The 18,361-nt window shown below is 42.8% G+C and overlaps 1 protein-coding gene across 5 annotated transcripts in view; it reads right to left on the reverse strand.

Annotated features, from left to right (window-relative positions):
* The window catches only part of ABAT (4-aminobutyrate aminotransferase), a 59,266-nt gene that overhangs the window by 35,426 nt on the left and 5,479 nt on the right, over positions 1-18,361 (reverse strand). Inside the window, exon 1 of one of the 5 annotated variants that reach the window (XM_074598898.1) lies at positions 14,311-14,330. The exons of 2 other annotated variants lie outside the window; for them this stretch is intronic. The gene's annotated coding sequence lies outside the window, so the exon portion shown is untranslated. Of the gene's footprint in view, positions 1-7,053; positions 7,229-7,382; positions 7,689-14,310; positions 14,331-18,361 lie in introns of those variants that run through there. 2 more of the 5 variants (XM_074598896.1, XM_074598895.1) reach the window with 2 other exon arrangements.

Raw genomic sequence — 18,361 nt, forward strand, 5'->3', positions numbered from 1 at the left:
TCTTACCCAACACGAATATATCTGAAATTTAATTTCTGTATTGTCTTTAGCCAAGATAAGATTTGCTTTCCTTCACGCCCGAGCTTTTTCACAATTGGCAAAAGAAAACAAAAAACTCCTTGCCTACAGATCTATTCATTCACAAACCTATTAATACTCAGGTACAAAGAAAACTCCCTGTGCCTTCCCAGACAATCCACACAGCACTTCGTTTCCCTTAGTTTGCTCTGAGTCCAATTTAAAATTCAAGGTATTTTGAAAACTTCCAAGGTGAGCAAACACTTGCACAACATTTGTGCGCACGCTGGAAAAAGCTAGATTAGCTTTTTAAGGTTTTGGGTCAGAAGTGTAGAGAGATCTAGTTAATTTTTTTCAGAAAAGAGTAACTTCACTTATAAGACAAGATTCATTTATTTCATTAATTAATTTTTCACTCTCAGCTTCTTTCTTTAGTTGTGCTAACTTTTGCATGATTGATGCATAAAGAAATATCCCAACACCATAAATTTCTTCTCTCATGACCATCCTTTAGGATAAAACAAATGCCAGTCTAAGTCAGTGTGACTACAACTGCGGAAAAAAGCTGTTACAGGGTGAATCAGCCCAGCACATCTCATAATGATTAACCACCTTGATTGATGTCCTCTGCTCAGAGGTATTTATCTGGTCTGTACTTCTGCAATCTACAATTCCCTCCTTAAGTTTGCTCTGCAAAGTACTTCTTTTTAAAAGTCTCTTGGAGCCTATTAAAAGCTAACATGAACATAGCCTTGCAGGAACCAACAAATGGAGCAGTGCAAACACACCTATGATAAAAGGCTAGAAAAACCCACCAGAGCTCACTTCGTCGGCCTTGTCCCTGTCATCTCCCGTGGGCATTTTGCTACAAACTGACTAATCCATCTTCCCCACAATGGTGAGACGATGCCTCTTCACACACAAATCAAACACACTGTCAAGTCGTGCTACATGGTCATACCCACCAGTGTCCAGGTTTCCTGGCAGTGGTGGAACCTACTCTTCCTTCCTATGTTGTTGCTCCCAGAATGTTATTTTATCTTTTACTTACACTTACTGTTTATCTTAAGTCCTTTAATGGTTAAAATACAATATTCATAAAAGGCTCAAAAACATATTTGGAAATGGTATTAGCTTTCTGAAATACTCGTACATAAAAAGTTATTGCAAGAGATTTAAAAATAAAGTAGCTTAGCCCTAATTTTCCTTGACAGTTGTTATATAAAAAGTTTTACCGTTTTCTAGTCCAGAGTCAGAATAAATCATGTAATATCACATTTGAGCATAACTAAAATCAACTTCTTTTCCATCTCCATTATGCACACAAATTCTCACATGAGATCAGCTGATGTGATTGGTATATTTGTCTAAGCATATGTTATTTGGTTACCGTAATAACCAATTGAATTTTGCCTCCATAATCCACCTCTTGATCGATTTGCACAGGCCTAGCTGGTTCTAGGCCTGCAAGCAGCAGTGGCACAGTTTGTAAGCCAGCAGAAGTCGGCTCTCGTGCACATGTCAAAACCGCAGCAAAGCCACGCTCCATCACCATCACTGCTTCGGAGCAACTGTGTACAGTTTCAGATTCTTTAAAATCTAGGCAAAGTACATCCACCAATTTCAGATATCAGACTGTAAAGGGGATGTGAAGGACAATGTTTGGATTAGGTTTGTGATTAAACGCTAGCTACCTTAGACCTCAAAGAAGTGAGGCTTTTCCAGAAAAAAAAAGAGATTCACAAGTCTTCCCTGTAAATATTTTTCCTCTAATAGCAACTGTCTGAGCTGGTGAAGGCCATCGTTACAGAGAGCTGTACTACACAGCTGTATTTGCATATTTTTTTTTAATGTAATTTTGCATTACATGAACACATGCGTTGGCAAATACAGTTGAAGTCACAATCACATTCTTTTAGTATGAAAAAATATTTTCTAAGAGGAAGGTCAGTACAGTTAATTGAGCACATGAAACAAGGATACACGGATTTTTTAAATGCACACAACGTGAAATTGGATGTATTTTTTTCCACAGCAGCTCTTAAAATTCTGTACTGAGTGATTATTTCTGACAGGCAAAATTAGTTACTAGGAACGGCAACAGTCATTCAGCAGCAGTAGCAATAGCCTATTGTGAACATACAAAGACGCACTGTTTCTGTGAGCTAACAAGATTATGTTTCTTAGGGGGAACCCCTGGAAAAATTTATAAAATTAGAAAGGGACCCCAACATTCAGAGGGGCTTGATCCAGACCAAAGAGCGAAAATACACAAACTAGCAGCCTCTGTAACACTGTCGCTTGCTAGCGGAGAAGCTAATGCAGCATGACGTCCTCGTTTCAGACCGCAGCTTGCAAAAACCTGCCTCTGAAAGCATCTTTGGGATAGATGCAGGGGTAAGAGGTGAAACGGAGACACTGCAAGACACAGATGAGAAGTCAGCACTGCAGATTTGCATCTCTTCCTTGCAACTCATGCCAAAGACACAGAAGCCTGTTTTAAATTCATGGGGGCACATTCATCTGTCCCTCAGCTGCTCCAAACCCATTTAACCAGAATAATTAAGTGGTTTAGAAACAGCAGCACAAGCTGCACACTGCAATTACTCCACAAGTCCTCACAATATGTATTTGGAGGGCAGGGGAGCAAGGAGGTAAAGGCAAATTAATTCCATCTTTGCTGTTTTCCTTCACCTGACTTTTCTATGACTCACAGCAGCGAGGGTATCGTCGTGCTCTGTGTTAATTGTAATGAAATTTAAAACATCTCAAACTACCTTTTACTCCTGTTTGCTTGGATCCATCTCAATGTGAAAGCAGCACAAGGCTTACTCGTTTTGCAAGCTGTGCAGGGCCTGCTGGCAGCGCAGGGCCAACAGCCCAAGATGCTGAAGCTCTGCCATCCCGCAGACGGTGGCAGCCGAGTGGCTTCCCCAGCCTGTCAGGAGCCCACAGGCAGCACCAGCGTTACACCTGAAAGCAAACCCAACCTTTCCACACCCCAGCCTGCCCTGGCATCCTGGAGGTGAGCTGGTGCAGACGGTTTGCAAGGAGGGTGTTTCTCGAAGCGGTGAGAAGGCTCTTCAGTGCACAGCTCAGCATGCTTCCACACTGCATTTTCTGCATCTTAACAGTGGAAGAAACTGCAAATTGAGAGGCCAAGTCAGCTATGGTTCCTGTGACTAAAACAACAGAACAATGTTGAAAAGCCTGGCAGAACCCAGGTAGCTGTGCTGAAGGTGGTAAAACACTGCAAAGCTGATTTTCCTTTGGAATTAAAAGTTAATTTCCTTGGCTTCACCAAAGTGAAGTCCAACTACTGCTACAAAGACCCACAACGTGATAAAGTGTTACTGGTCCAGTTTTTGTGTTGTTTATCTTCCATGAGTTCTCGTTTCTCCTTTTCTAATTGCCACAATGCTCCCACACCTGCACATCAGGACTCTTCAAACAGCTTTTCTGGAAGAGAATCAGACTGGAATATATCAGCAGCAAGCTGGAAAGAGTTTGGATACTGGGGCCAGGACATGGGCACTAAGAAGAGGGAGTCACAGGCTCCGTCACATAAGCAGCGACTACTATATGTTAAGTTAGAGATGAGATAAGCAGTTCTGAAAGAGGGAAAAGACGTAAAGGCTGCCAAAACGAGAGATGGATGGGACTGCAGCTTCTGATTTGGACAGGGACGAGATTTTGGCCTCATTCATGCTGCCCAAGCCTTATCATCTCTTACTCTGCAAGAGCTTGACAAGTTAGAAAGAAAAATCTTACCTAATCTTTCTACATTCTGCACCCCATAAACTCCTGAAAATCCCTTGTTACTAATTTTTTATTATTTTCACCAACTTCTGGCAGACAGCATTCTGTGCCTGGGGCCCACAAAACAGCTCAAGGGCCCCATCTTAAAAAAATAACAACAAACATCCTTGGATTTTTAGGGGCAGGGCAAGCCTCCTGGGGGCAAGTCTCCTTTACTGTTCATGAACAAGCATCTTTCATGACTTAGGTGATGCAGCTCAAGTGCTTTACTACTAAAAACAGCTCAAGGAGATCCCAGAGTCTGGAATATCCCTGCAATTTCACAACGAAATAATAGTATGGGTGAAGTGGAAGACAGTTGAGCTTGTTGTCCATTAAACATAATCATGTTCTTCCTTAGTCTGGATTTGAGGAAGAACGGGGCAACCTAATGGCATGGCAGTATCTACATAAAAAGATTACGTATACAGCACTCGCTGTTTGAAAACACGCTGCAATCATTAAGTACCTCCCCACCCTCCCTTGGGGAGATGGGGAATGTCCACATCCAATAGATCAATGCAGGAAAAAATTGAATGATTTAACCAGTTGTTATTGACAGAGGACAGGGTGACATTAGAAATCCTGACTTACTGCTTTAGCCACTTAAATGTATTAAACAACAAAGTAAATAAATAAATAAGCCTGACAGCATGTTGATGTATTTAACTGCAATTCACTTGGTCCCAGAAGCAGAGTTAAGAGTTCAATATAGACTATGTAGTTATGAAAGCCTGAGTGCACACAACGGAATACAACAGCTCCTTTTAGTTCAACAGGTTTTTTTTCAAAGCTATATTTCTGAAAAAAATTTGAATTAGCTTACAACAGCATTTGCAAGAGACGTTTGTAAGCGTAAGAATTTCTAGTGATAGCTAGACTAAGACTATCTCAAATTATCACAGGAATAGTAAAGTCCTGTTAAGAGGGAGTTGCAAGAAAATTTACACATAGTGTTCGTATAAGGTTGGCATTAGATTTTTCCATCCAGCATCTACATAATCCCAGCACAGAGCTAAAACCCTTGACTTCAGGAAGAACAGTACCTAGCACCATCCTCATGAGATGGTGCACAAAAGAGAAACAAGCTGCTCCTCACCCAACTTGGTCAATCAAAGGTCACAGCCTCATACTTCAAAAGCAAAGGTGGTTACAAGGACCTCACAACATCAGGCAGCAGCTGAGAAAGTCAGCGTGAAGAGTGACTCTTACCAAGGAATGGCGAGTTTGTCCTTTGAAAGCACAGCTCACCAAGGCGCTTCCCACCAAGCAACACGAACAACAAAACAAGCAACAGCTACCTGCAAATGGAAACGTCTATCTACCGCCCCAATGGATTTTGCCATAGAACACTTCACAAGCTGACAGTTGCTTTTGCTGTTTATTCCTCTAATAACCTTCACGGCTTTGTGTAAAACAGGATGTAATTGGAAACTCCATGATTGTACTTAAGTTGTCAAGGACACAGTTGTCATAGTTACAAGGAAAGCTCAAGTGTCTGTTATTCATGGTTGCTTATTTATTTATTGACACCAACAGGATCAAACCCTCCCACTACTCTTCAGAAGAACAGAAATGGGGAGACTGGTTTTGTCTTTCAAGTCTTGACAGAACAGTAAATATTGCACCCGACAGTATAAGTCTTACCAAATAAAGTGGCTTTTTGCACAGCTATCTTATCTGACTGGCATTTAAGTCAGTCTGTTCTGAAAACTGTAGCAACAGCCCAAAGCAAGATGCAACGCATGAGACAAAAGCTCATGTCTATAGCTTGAAAGCACTGTAGAGTGTCCACCATGACACGGCAATACCCACGTGCCTAATGAGACCAACAGCCAGGGCAGAGCTGAATCCAGACTAAGTGAAGCTAGAACAGAAACCCTCAGTCCTTCCATCAAGTTTTAAAACTTACCTACAGCCAGAAGGGTAATTACACTTGGGTCCAGGTGCTCCTCCTTAGATGTCTTCTAACCAGGGTTTGGTGGCTGGATATGAATACAACTTTTTTTCTTATAATAATAATAGATAACCTTTCTGCTCTTATCTCCGTTTTCCCTCTCTCCAACAAATACTGGACCAAGAAGACTCCTGGTCTATAATCTAATGAATAAAACCAGGTGGGGATATGGCACACTAGGATTCAGGTCACACACTAAACTTTTGAGCAGCTCATTTTTGATTCAAGAACTACTGGAATGGCTAAGCTGGGATGAGATGCGCCCACACCCTCCCTGCGAAAGAAATATGTTGTCTCAAGAAAAGAAAAAATGGGGTCTAAAAACCATCTGTTAGAAATTGGGCAAGTTCCCGATCCACAGCTAAAAATACCTACATAAATGGCATAACTGTACATAAATGGCATAACTGCACATAAATGTTGGTAAAAAACAAGCACAACTAAAGTGATGCCAGCTGAAAAAAAATATATTTTTTTTATTTTGTTATTCCTTAATAGTTCCCATTGAAAAAAACCTGCTCTTTGACATTTCAGTGGACTTCACTAGTAAGCTACCCATAAGAACCTCTCTTCAAGCCTGCATATTTTGAATCCATTATTTTAAATGCAGGTAACAACAACATATCCAAACCACACCTGCTAATTTCCACACATTTCCCACTCCAAAAGAGTCCAGCTCTGAACAGGTTAAACAGTTTAAATTATGACACAGCCATGCTTTTCAGATTAGTTGCTCCACAAATGTTCTGTAGTTTTTTAAAAAAATAACGTATTGCAAAATAACCTCAAGTGGAGCTTCCTCCAAGGAAATTCAGTTATATTCCTCATAAGATTTCATTCCTCAGCATCCTACCACTGCCTCCTCAGAGGTCATGAAAATAGGTAGATAAATAGCATCAAAAAAAAAATGTACTGTAAAAGCAAAATTTTATTCTTCTGCTTCCTGAAGCCATAAAATAGCTCACTTGGAGGCAGCCAGCACCAAACCAAGGGAAACCTCTTAAAGGGGTGCGAGCGCTCAGGTTTCTCAAGGTGACCCCCATTTCAGCTGAAAACACAGAAAAGCAGAAGCATGCAGGAGATTTTACAAGGAGTCCAGCAAACAACCCGGGGAACAGCTAACCACGCGTATCCACAACAGGGACGTTTTAACATGGCACATGCCTGCACACACACACAACCACGCATTCAGCTCTGAGCAGAAAGCAGGGGAGCGCAGCCCTTGCAGGCGCAGCCGGAGGCTGTGCTAACCCCTGCCGCACACAGACACAGGCACTTACGGGACCGGGATAAGAACTCCCCGCAGCCGGCTGGAAACGCCGCGCTCTCCTTCACCTCAGAGTAGGCTGCTGCCAGCTGCATCCCTGAGGAATGCCATTGCTGCCAGCTCCCTCCAGCAGCCGCTCGTGACTGCCGGCAGCGAGGACCGGCATCACCCGCAGGAAATCCCACACTGCCACGCTGCAGCTGAGCTGGGGAGAATGCCCCAGTTAATGAAGGTTAATGAAACCCGCTCCTGCAAGCAATACCCCGTGCTTGGCCAAAGCCAGCGGAGACATAGCCAACCCAAACCAAGATCAGCCAGCTCTGCCCCTTGCTGCTCCCATACCTCTGGCACGTGGGTGTAGCTCATCAGCTCGGGCCCCTGGCACTCCAAGTTCACCTGAATGCCTCCTCAGTACGTTTCTGAAAACAAAATTCCCCAAGATGCAGAGCCAGCCTGTATTAATGTTTGAAATGGCCCCTTAGTTTTCAAGAACCGTGGAAGCTGAAGAACACGTTTTGTCCTTAAAACCAGGCATTTTACTCTGGTTTGCAAACCCGGGCACACAGCTGTCAGAAAATAACCTTGGATCGGCTCAGTTCCTTCAGGTGGTGTGCAGGCTGTCCAACAGCCAGCACGCATCCTAAGGCCGCCCCCCGCCACGCACTGTGTGAGACCGGGAATGGAGGGACGTGGATATGCACGGAGAATAACAGCAGCAGCTTGGCCACAGCATCCCTTAAGGCCCGTGGACAGGGTGCCATGGCGGAGGCATGGATGCCATCGCCAGGTTGCCATGGCGCCGGGGGGCAAGAGGGAAGATGCGCCAGAGTGCAGGAAAAGGCTGATCCGCTTCAGATTTAAATCCCTGTGACAGCGTTTCAGCCGAGCCACTGCACGGTTGCTGTGGTAACCGACGAGTGAAAAATCGCAGAGGAAATCTGTAATTATTACAAGCAAGATGGTGACTTACCCACTTCAGTAATCACGGCATCAGAAGGAATTGAGCCAAGGAGGGGGTGCTCCATGCCCCACAACAGGCAGGGAGCCAGGGGCCGGATCCCAGCTGCGGGACCCGCTTTATGCCCTGTCTCCTATAGGCTCCAGCTGCGGGATGCAACGTTTCAGCAGGACGCTTTGCTAAGCGCGGGGTCTGAAGGCTGCCCGAGGGGCTGCAACCCAAGCGCTTGCCCCCATGTGTTACAAGGAGGGAGACAAGTGAGCAGCCTGGTCCTTGAGAACCAGAGCCAGCCCAAGACTCTTGCTGCCTCAGCTCAGCACCAGCACAGTGCGGCGCAAGGGTCTACGACAGACAGAGGGAAAGACAGATATCAGAAGCAAGTGACAAAGATGGAAGATGCAGTGCTTATAGGAAGCGGCTAAGGTCCCTGGCAATTTTGTGACTCCAGTTCACACTGCTATTACACCACCGCGCTTTCTTCTTCCTCCTTCTCTCAGTGCAGTAACAGCAGGAGTATTTGTTCAGTTGGGTGGATGTTGTGATGATTACTGTGCTAATACAGGAACAACAAGGGACAGAAAGTCATTCAGGTAGACCAAACACTGTCTGCAGTCTTTCTCCATTGTAACATTATCCCAACACAGATAATTCACACACCCACGGATGCGATGGCAGCATCCACACAACCAACTTATATCCATTGCCCAAGCACGTGGTTTAAAGGCACCATGCTGCTCTCCAGAGCTCTTCTACACCAAATGAACAATTGATCACCATCCACACAAACTGCTAACGAAAATGCTGTTAACACCAATAAGGAAGGGAATCAGGCGTGGCTAACTCTGTTTCGGTTCCCTTCTCCTTCACCATAAGACTGTGGCCTGGATCCCATGCGAGTATTAGCAGCTGTCAAGAGAGGAGCCCAGGCTGCAGTCATTTATAAAACAGATACCATACTACTGCTAAGTAACAAGCTGTTGATTCGATCCAAATTAAAGACTGAAGCTGATCCCTCACCTTCTTCATAATTTAAAATCTGTTATTAATTACATACACAGACTGTAAATGACATATTTAAACTGGCCTATACCAGTTGCCAGACAGTAAAACAAATGGCTGACTCGAAATTGAATTTGTTAACTAGCTAATCTACCACAGAAAGTGCAATAATCCTATTCAGACAGATGGCTAGCACAGGGACACATCACAAAGTCGAGGGGGAAGGACTGAGAAAAGTTGTAGGTTTTTTACGCTCTCCACATATAAAACACTGGATTCAAAGGCAATGCTCTGTATCAGTGATTTATTATGACACTTATTCAGTGGATAATCAGGATCACAGCTCCTAAGGGTGCACTCCGGGGAGACTGAGGTATGGCAAAGAAATTCTTGTGCATCTGCTGAGTGCTACCTTACATGATGTGAGGCTAAACCCATTAAACAAAATTATCTTGTATGAAAAGTACTTCTTACTGTGAAGTGCTACAGCGGTGCTAACAATTTATATGACAACATCACCTAGAGACTCCAGTCAGTATTGTGCCCCATCATGCTAAGCTATGTCACGTCCAACTGCTTGCAAACTCATCCTCCAGAGAGAGAATAATTCAGTAGTAAACTTTTATTTGTAGTGGAATTTTTTTTTTGTTTGTTTTAGCTCTTGCATCAAGCAGCTTGACACTGAGCTGTCACTTCCTAGGTAGGACATAAATTCTTGCTGTTACAGATGGCATATATTTTTATGAATCAATACTATATACAACCTTCTGAAATATATTATGATGATACGAGGCAAAATGGGGATCAGATTCTGGCCAGGCTGGTCCACAAGACCAAGTGAAAGTACAAGGTTAGTATAAAGGATATTTTGCTTTTATGGAAAATATTAGAAGGTTTAACTATGTTATCAACTGCTGGATTTCACTGCAAATGATGGCAAATTCCTCCAGAAGCAACTCTTTAGTTCTCCTTAATCCCTGCCTCACACTCTAGAAAGCATCTGCTAGAATTTGTTAGGAAAAACAAAGCATTTCAAACAACACAGAGATACAGTACTTTAGAAAAATTCAGTACCCAGAAATAGCAGTTCTAGGGTAGAGACAAAATGTCAAAATCCTAAGCGTCATCTACGCCCGCAAGAAATGAGAACAAAACACATTAGCATCACAAAGCAGAGGGCAAGGCACACCAGGATACTCAGCACCAAGTCCTAGTCCTCCTTCAAAAAATGGAGTTGCTACAGGACTAAAAAGCAGGGACTCAGGACCCCAAACTTGCACAAAGAGGAAAAGCAACACCCCTCTTAAGGGCTTGCCATGTTCAGAGAAGGAACAAAGCACTAGCTGGAGAGTCAAATCAACTTTTAGGTACCAGTAACAGTAATTTCTAGGTTCATTTTAAAATATATTAAAAAAGAATAATATCTTTCAATGCAGTTGGAAGAAAACACAAAGTAAATGTTGACCCCAAGTTAACTACAAAAATCTGAGCAAATAGTTTGCAGACAGAAGGATAAGAATCTTATTTGGATGCAGAGGATTATCATGCAGGGCAAAACAGAAAATAAACAGAAAGACTGGTATTGCTTAGCTTTGCAGGAAACCCAGCACTCTGCAGCTTTTCCAACCTGCGGCCACTCCGAAGACTGCTTTTCTAGCCTTGCACATTCAATAACATTATGCTAAGCATACAGAGATAGTTTTTCTCTTCTTTGAAATAAGCAAAAAGCCACATGAACAGAGCGGAATTCACTGCAATCAATACCACTAACATCCAGGGATTTCTTTTGGTGGGCAGATGCTCAGTTTAAAAAAAAAAAAAAAAAGCAGAGGCTGCATGTGTGCAAGGGCAAACCTGAACTGCACCTGCGTTTCTTGTAAGTCAGTAACTGGTATAACTTACACTGACACAGGGAGAGCGGGATCCTGCCCCTCTGTTCTTTAGATGACAACTACTTTAATTCCCATTAAACATGAGAACTTCACATTCGGAACGAGGAGAAGGAAAGGGATATAGGAATTAAGCACAACTACTATGAATTCATACTATTCAAAAGTCCTATTATTGCGTGTTTATGCAGGCAACAGGTTAAAAACAGAACAGCAGTTGGGCAGTTTTCAAAACAGTTTAGGGAACATAGATACATACACAGTGTTAATTGATAGATTGTGTGGCTAAATTCCCTAGTATGTTTTGAAGATTATTTTTGAGCTCCAGATGGACAAGAAAACTAGTGCCAATCTGATTCAACAAAATACAAATTTCTCAAGTGGTCCCATTCACAAAACTGTCATGAATGAGACAAATCACTCTGTTGAATTAAAAACAAGGTAGAAAAACTGGTAACTGGAAGATTCACTGAAGATTATCAAAATCTGAAAGTTACCCACTAGGGAAAAAACCACACGGTTACTACATAAATGTTGCTTATTTATGCCTTATATATTGTCTCCTTGACAAAAATAATAAAGCTGCTGCATTACAACATTTCACACAAGTACTAAATACCTGGACACGAATTTGAGGAGGTAAATTAGACCCCACAAAGTGTGCTAATGGCTAAACTCAGTGGTAAAGTCTCACCAAGGTACCTCTGTACTGCACCCTCTACTTTCACGATAACACTGACACCCACACAAGAGACCGAGCGCTGGTTTTTCAGTCTGGTACATAAAAGCCACGAATCACATGAATGTGAAGATTCTGTACATCACATTTAGGTAGTTAAAAAGTGTTGGACAGTTTTGAGAAGGCTGCTAGTACTAGGCAAATCTTTTTAAAAGCTTCTATTATGAGTTGAGCAAGTCCAGCTTAGTTGCTGGTGTCAGAGAAGAGGGACCTGGAATCAAGAAACTGTTGAAGGAACCCTCGTGTAACTGCAGCGCTCAGAGACGCTGCACGAACTGGGAGTGGGGGACACAAACGCAGGATATTATGCCAGCTGCTTTGGAATCACAGAAGATACCCGCCACATCCACTTCCTAAAGGAGAAGGCCCAATGCACTGGAATTATGGACAGGCTAAAAGCAGGAATGGGAAACAACTGATTTTTAAGGATTTGGGAGAGAACTTTTTCTGGAATATCTACTTGCACCCATGCTCCAAACATGTTTTGAAACCTTGCAAGAAGCACCTGAAGCCAGTGTCCACGCCACCGCCAGCCAGCGTCAGTGCCGCACACCTCACCTCCCACACCAGCCGTTTCAGAGCAGCTCTGTGCTGGCTCTACTCACTTCCAGCAACCAAACGAGACAGTGGACATCCTGCAGCTCCGCAAATATCCCATGAGGAACATCCATGGGTGCTGCAAAGAAATATCATGCAAATATAGGCTGTAACAATGCATATTAAGTGACAAATTAGCTGGCAACACCACTAGCCTTAGCGTGGTGGGACAGGTAGGGATTGCACTTTCTGTCAAACACCACAAAAATGTTGCAACAAGGGCAGAGAAAGGCATCTTAATACAAGATGTCCAATGGCACAGGGCAGCAGCTACTCTCCCTTTTTGTACTGTCAGACAGGCCTGCCTCTGTAACTACAATATTGCCACAAAAGCACTAATAAACACTAGGAATGACTGCTGTATCAAAGAGATCAAGGTAAGCCTATTGCCGGTGTACTTTTAAGCAGCTCTCCCAAGTTACTCCAGGGTGAGTATATCAGTATGAAATAAGGAGCTAGTAGTTAGGTTAACCAGCTTGTTTACTTATTTAACAAAATCTTTTAAGGAAAATATTTATCTTTCTAAGGATAGCTCATGAAAGTAAGCAGTGCTAGAGCAATGGGACAGCAGAGCACTTCCCTTCAGAGTACTGTCCTCCATCCTCCTTCAGTGGTACTTGACCTCTCCCTCTCAAGAGGCTCCAAGAGAGCACTGTCATAGCAGCTCAGAAAAATAAAAAAGGCAAATTTTTCTTCTTCATAAAATCAGGGTTTCACCAAATGGATGCAACTGCAGGATTTATCAGTAATCAGATAATTCTTCCTAGAAGTTACTAAATCACATGCTTTGTTGGCCTTTAGAAGCACTGTGTCAGTATTAACCCAAACTGCCCCTTTTCCCTTTTTGCTGTTAGCTAGTGACAGTAGCTGAAAGATAATGAGAAACTGAAGTTTTGCAACAGACAAGAGGAATGTGGCTGCAAGCCTGCAAAGCTTGCTTACCAGCCAGAGCAGAGGATCAGTTATGCAAGGCTGCATATGGATTTTGACCAGACGTAACAACAGTTCCTTTCTCCTCCCTTTTCCATTCAGAACAATAAAACCGAACTTGTGAGCCGTTTCCTACCACTTATCAGATCACTCTGGAACATGATTTTCCCTGCGTATTTTCTGCAAAGAAAATACACTTTATGCAAGAGTTGCACCCAGAAATAATGTATGGCATCACCCAATCAACCTTGGGTTTGCAAGGGTAGTAGTATCTTCTCAGCCTCTTTTCTGAAGAGCTCCACTTTCATCTAGGTCTCCTGTCACCTGCATGGCTCAGCCTCGCATCCACACCAAAAAGATTCCCAGTTCGGAGAAGAGACATCACCAAACCGTTCACAGCATCCAGTGTAGTCACAAGTTCAGCCCAGGGAAAACAAAGTACACCAGTGAAAGCAAATAAGCAAGCAGCGTGAGGAACAAGAGGACAAATGAGAGTAGCCACAACACTTGACTCACTGTTGAAACGTCACCTACCCACAAACCCATGTTCAGCATCAGTCCCATTGTTTTAACCGAATGAACGCCCACTACACAAAAATCTACAGAGAAGCAAAAGAACAAACTCTGAACTCATTCATGATCATGTAATGGCCCAATTTTTATGAATAAATTAACACCGGGAATCTTACAGGTTGCATCAGAAGGGGTATTTTCCAACCACCTTCTTGGCCAAGGAAAAATAGAGATTACTGACGAGAACTTAAGCAAGTAGTCACTGATCTCCTGCTACCTCTAAAAGACACTTTTAAAAGAACTGGCATTTTGGATTTCATAATTGTAAGAAAAAAAGCACAACAAGACTTGTTAGCTATAGTTAATGCAATGCATGGATGGTTGCAGGGATCATGAAAGTTCTTCCCAGTCAAAGGCCCCATAACATCATGAATCCAGCCCCTAGCACTGTTTGTCATTATCTCCACTTGCCTCTACCCCCTCTCTCAATAACACAAGCCGGCCCTTTTTATGCTTTTCTTCAGCTGTTTTTTACAACAGCCAAGGCAGAAGCATCACATTACACCAGTTACGTCAGCCACTTACAATACCCGCTGCCCAAACCATGCAACAAACCGAAGATTTTCGCCCCCGTAACTCCATTACCTGGGAAAACTGCACTGCAAACAAGGTGCGTGGACTTTATCTGAGCCAAGCTCATCCTCTGCTTTCCTACCTCCACCAGCACACTCTGATTGTGTAATCCTATTTCCCTCTCCAACAAGCTGCATTGCAGCAATAGCTGCGGAGCAAAAAACAAGGCTTGCTTTATATTGGAGCCAGGATGGGAGAACATTGGGGTGGATGGCAGGATGGTCGTTAGAGGGAAAATACTTGCCTCATGCCTGCTGTCTGCGGACCGTCGCTGTCAGCACTCTCAGCAGCGTGCTTCGCCTGAAATGATGGAATCAGTACGGATGCAGAAGTCATGGCCTCTAGCCTGTCTGCAGCATTCTGTGGTCGGATTATGCTCTGGCATGGTGCCAGGAAGCATCTTCTGCCTGAAATCTGTCCTGTCATGCCACAGCAGTTTGTTTTGGCTTCCAAACAGCTTTTTAACCTGCCATACTCTCCAATTCCCACTGAGGTAATAATTTACATCATCAGATTTACACAGTGAGCTGTTAAAAATGCTTCAATACAAACTTACTCCCTCCGTTCTGCTCCCAGTGTCCTCATTTTTTTTGGAGTACATCACAACACTACTATTAGGCAAGCACCTGGCAAAAAACGCATCATTCATGCCAGATGTAGAAAGAGAGGTGTCAGAGAAGAACAGGATGGCTCGTTCCCACTATTTGGCATCTCACGTGAAGAAAGGCTGACAGACAGATTTAGAGGAAACATAACACAAATAAAAAATATGACTGCTAATAAGTTACTCCAAACTTATTTAAAATACTTAATTTTTATGTTATTTACACTATTTATTCACATTTTTGTATTATTTCCAGACCAATTTAAAACACATGATTTTATTTCAGTTGTGTTTACTGTCAAGGGATGCTGCCAAGAACCTCCGCACACTCTATCCTTTGCTAAAAGAAGCAGCCAAAATTGGCATGCTGTTGCGATGTTCAAAGTCTTCAATCAAGATTGAGCACGATGCTATACAAATACAAATGAGGGTTATTATTCTTTCCTTTCCCTGAAAATTACTTTTTTTTTTCCTGTTTTCCTCAGTGGCTTCTGCAAGCCTATATTCTTGCTTTGCTTCATTCAGAAAGGAAAAATGCTGGAGGGCAAGAGGTGACATCTCTTGTGAAAAAGTCTGTAGGTTTGGTTGTTCATTTGTTGGGTAGGAAGGAGGAAGAGGAAGGGGTGATTTAATACCAAGATTACAGGCAGGACAGCTAGCATGAAATCATCCAGCACTAGGGTACCGATTTCCATGAACAGCTTGCTGCCTTGTGCTTTGCCTGGTACAAGGCTTATAGATGGAAGCTGGATACTTTAAAATTGAGCCAAACATCAAAAATAGGACATCATGAAAACATCATCATTAAGTTATGTCTCTTCCCAACACCCACGGTTTTGGTCTGTGAGAAACCAGTGACGAAACCAAGGTTACAAGGGGAGGAAAAAATAAAAGCCCTCAAAACACCCACCTTCCCAACAAACTAGAAAGAAAAACTTGTGCTGGAAATCCACATTCTTTGGTAACACTCTTCCACACCCTAAATCTATCACAGTGCTTTCTAGCCACCAAACCGACCCACAAATAACCTGTGCACTGAGATGCCTGCTCAGATTGCTGGCAAAACAGCCCCTCTCCTCGCTTTCTCTTTCCATTTACCCTGTCCACCTTCCAGCATCACTTTCCACGTGAGCAGGTCTTTTATCCAAGAGGCTAGCATATGATCTGCTATACCTCCTACAGAGCTATAATGGCCTTCTAGTCAAAAGCATCTAGTTTTAGAGCTGAAAGGTAGGGCTAAGAGTCCTTAGAACAGATCTGAGACAGTAAACGCAAGGGTTGGAAGGCTATGTGGGAAGGCAGTAGAAATGGAGAATATGTCAAGGGGGGCAAGCTAAAAGGCTTCAGGAAAGAAAAATCTGGTGCCCTTCACATGCAGATGGCCAAAGAGGTGAAAGGAAATGGGAGACAGCCGCACTGATCCTGACACCAGGATCCATCCTCACCAACATGGCTGATACAGCTGTGAAAGCGCTGTCAGCAGGGAACGAGTGTCAGTTTGACACGGGAACCTGAATCCGAACCTCTTGGCTGACGCAGTGAAAAGTATTGTAAGGGAGTCAGTATAAAATAGGAACGTGCTACAAACCAAAGCAAGCATGCACAGGTTTCTTCCACATCAGATGTCTCCTTCCATGGCTAAGGAACAGCTGTGCTTGGCACTGGTGAGGCCCTACCTCGAGTACTGTGTCCAGTTTTGGGCCCACCACAAAAAAGACTGCTCGCCCCTGCTCAGACGGGCTAAATTGGATTCTACTACTGTATTTTAGCAGGTGCCAGGTAAGAATTGCTCAAAGAGTGATCACTTGGTCTCTTTGCTGTTCTCCAGCCAATTTCCTGCCCCAGACCTAGCTAAGAACGTATTAAAGAAAAAAAAAAAAAAAGTACTTGAGTTATGCCAGGTTTCAAACTCCAGGCATTCTGAGTGCATTGCTATGTAAAATAGAATTATATATGGGTACAACGGTTGCAAAGCAATGTATTTTCACTTGTAGAATTAAAACTGAATTTTGCTTGGGGATGGCAAGGAAAATTTCATCCAGAAGAAGGTATGTTTTAAAGTGTTTGAGATAAGGAAAACTCGAGACAGGTTTAGAAGTAGTTTTACTCTCAGAATTACAGCAGTACAGCTAAAAGAGCAGTTTCGCACTTCATCCTGTCACCTGGAGTGTACTTGAGGCATACTGACTTTTTACATGAAATCTTCAGCAAGCTGCATTACTCTAAACTGCCCCCAGAAACACCATCTGAATTAGATTTTAATTTTTAAACTACTGAGTTTCACAAGAGTCACAAGAAGATAAACTCTTCTTAGAGACCTCCGCTCCCTGCCAATTCTGAGTTGTATTTCAGTGAAATCATAAAATCTAAATGGGAAATTCACCAAGTCTGAAGCTTTATTGCCTTCAAAGTACCTTATATGTTGCCACAGAAAGAGTTATCTAGTACACTGCCTTTCAGCTGGAGGCCAAAATAAGAGCTTGATACAGTACAATATAAGCACTCATCTACACAAATGCTTTTTTTCCTGCATTAAAACTGAGAGAGATTCACTAAAGTAATTGCAGTAGACAATATAAAGGGGAATCACTTAAGTCTGAATAACTAAGTTCACATTCCCGGCCCTTTTCTTCAAGCTGGCAGGGTTCGCTTACTGAAGGCACTACTTTTAGTTGAGTGGTTTTAGTGCTTTCTCACATCAACCAGCACAGTGCAGCTTTATCATTTTTTCAAAAACTGTAAGGGCAGACCTCATCACTAGAGCAGACCTGTGTCCTTGACACTGCAGGTGTCAAGCTTTCAGAAGTACACCTTCAGAAGCGACTGCAGTATAGCTTCACAAAGGCAGCTAGTGAGATCAGCTGCTAGCTGGTGCACTAAAATAATTAAACGACTATCCAGCCCAAGCTAGAACACGTGTTCATTTCCTCAACAGAATTTACGACTGTAGAGGCTGCCATGCACAAAACGCAAAAAATACTCCAAATCCATAAACTCGGACGGAAGAACACGCACTTCATGCTGCAAAAAATGGGATTTCTTTTCAAAAGAAAATCATACTCTTTGAAAATGTTCTCTCTGCTGCAAATAGAAGTACCTCCATTGGACAGCAAGAGAGACAACCTTCTTCTTCCATATAACCAAGACTGCAATACATAACCAAGGTTTCTACCTGATTCTTCAACTGAATTTCTACTATCTGGCTAACTAAGAGATGGGAAATGAACAGTAAAATATTTTGCAAAAGGAAAGGCAAACGATCTAACACAAGGACACAGTACAGAACCCTACTCCCACAGATCAGAGAAGAGTCTGAAAGCCACAGAAACAGTTTAGGACAATATTCTCTGTTTTATACACTTTGCATGCTTTGGAAAACCCCCAGCACACTGTTATTTTTGCACAAACACCATATGGCTAAGAAAATATCACTGTTTTCCTGGCCCATAGCCGTCATTT

This window comes from Larus michahellis, chromosome 8, assembly GCF_964199755.1.
Source record: "Larus michahellis chromosome 8, bLarMic1.1, whole genome shotgun sequence".
In the NCBI taxonomy this organism is placed as follows: Eukaryota; Metazoa; Chordata; class Aves; order Charadriiformes; family Laridae; genus Larus; species Larus michahellis.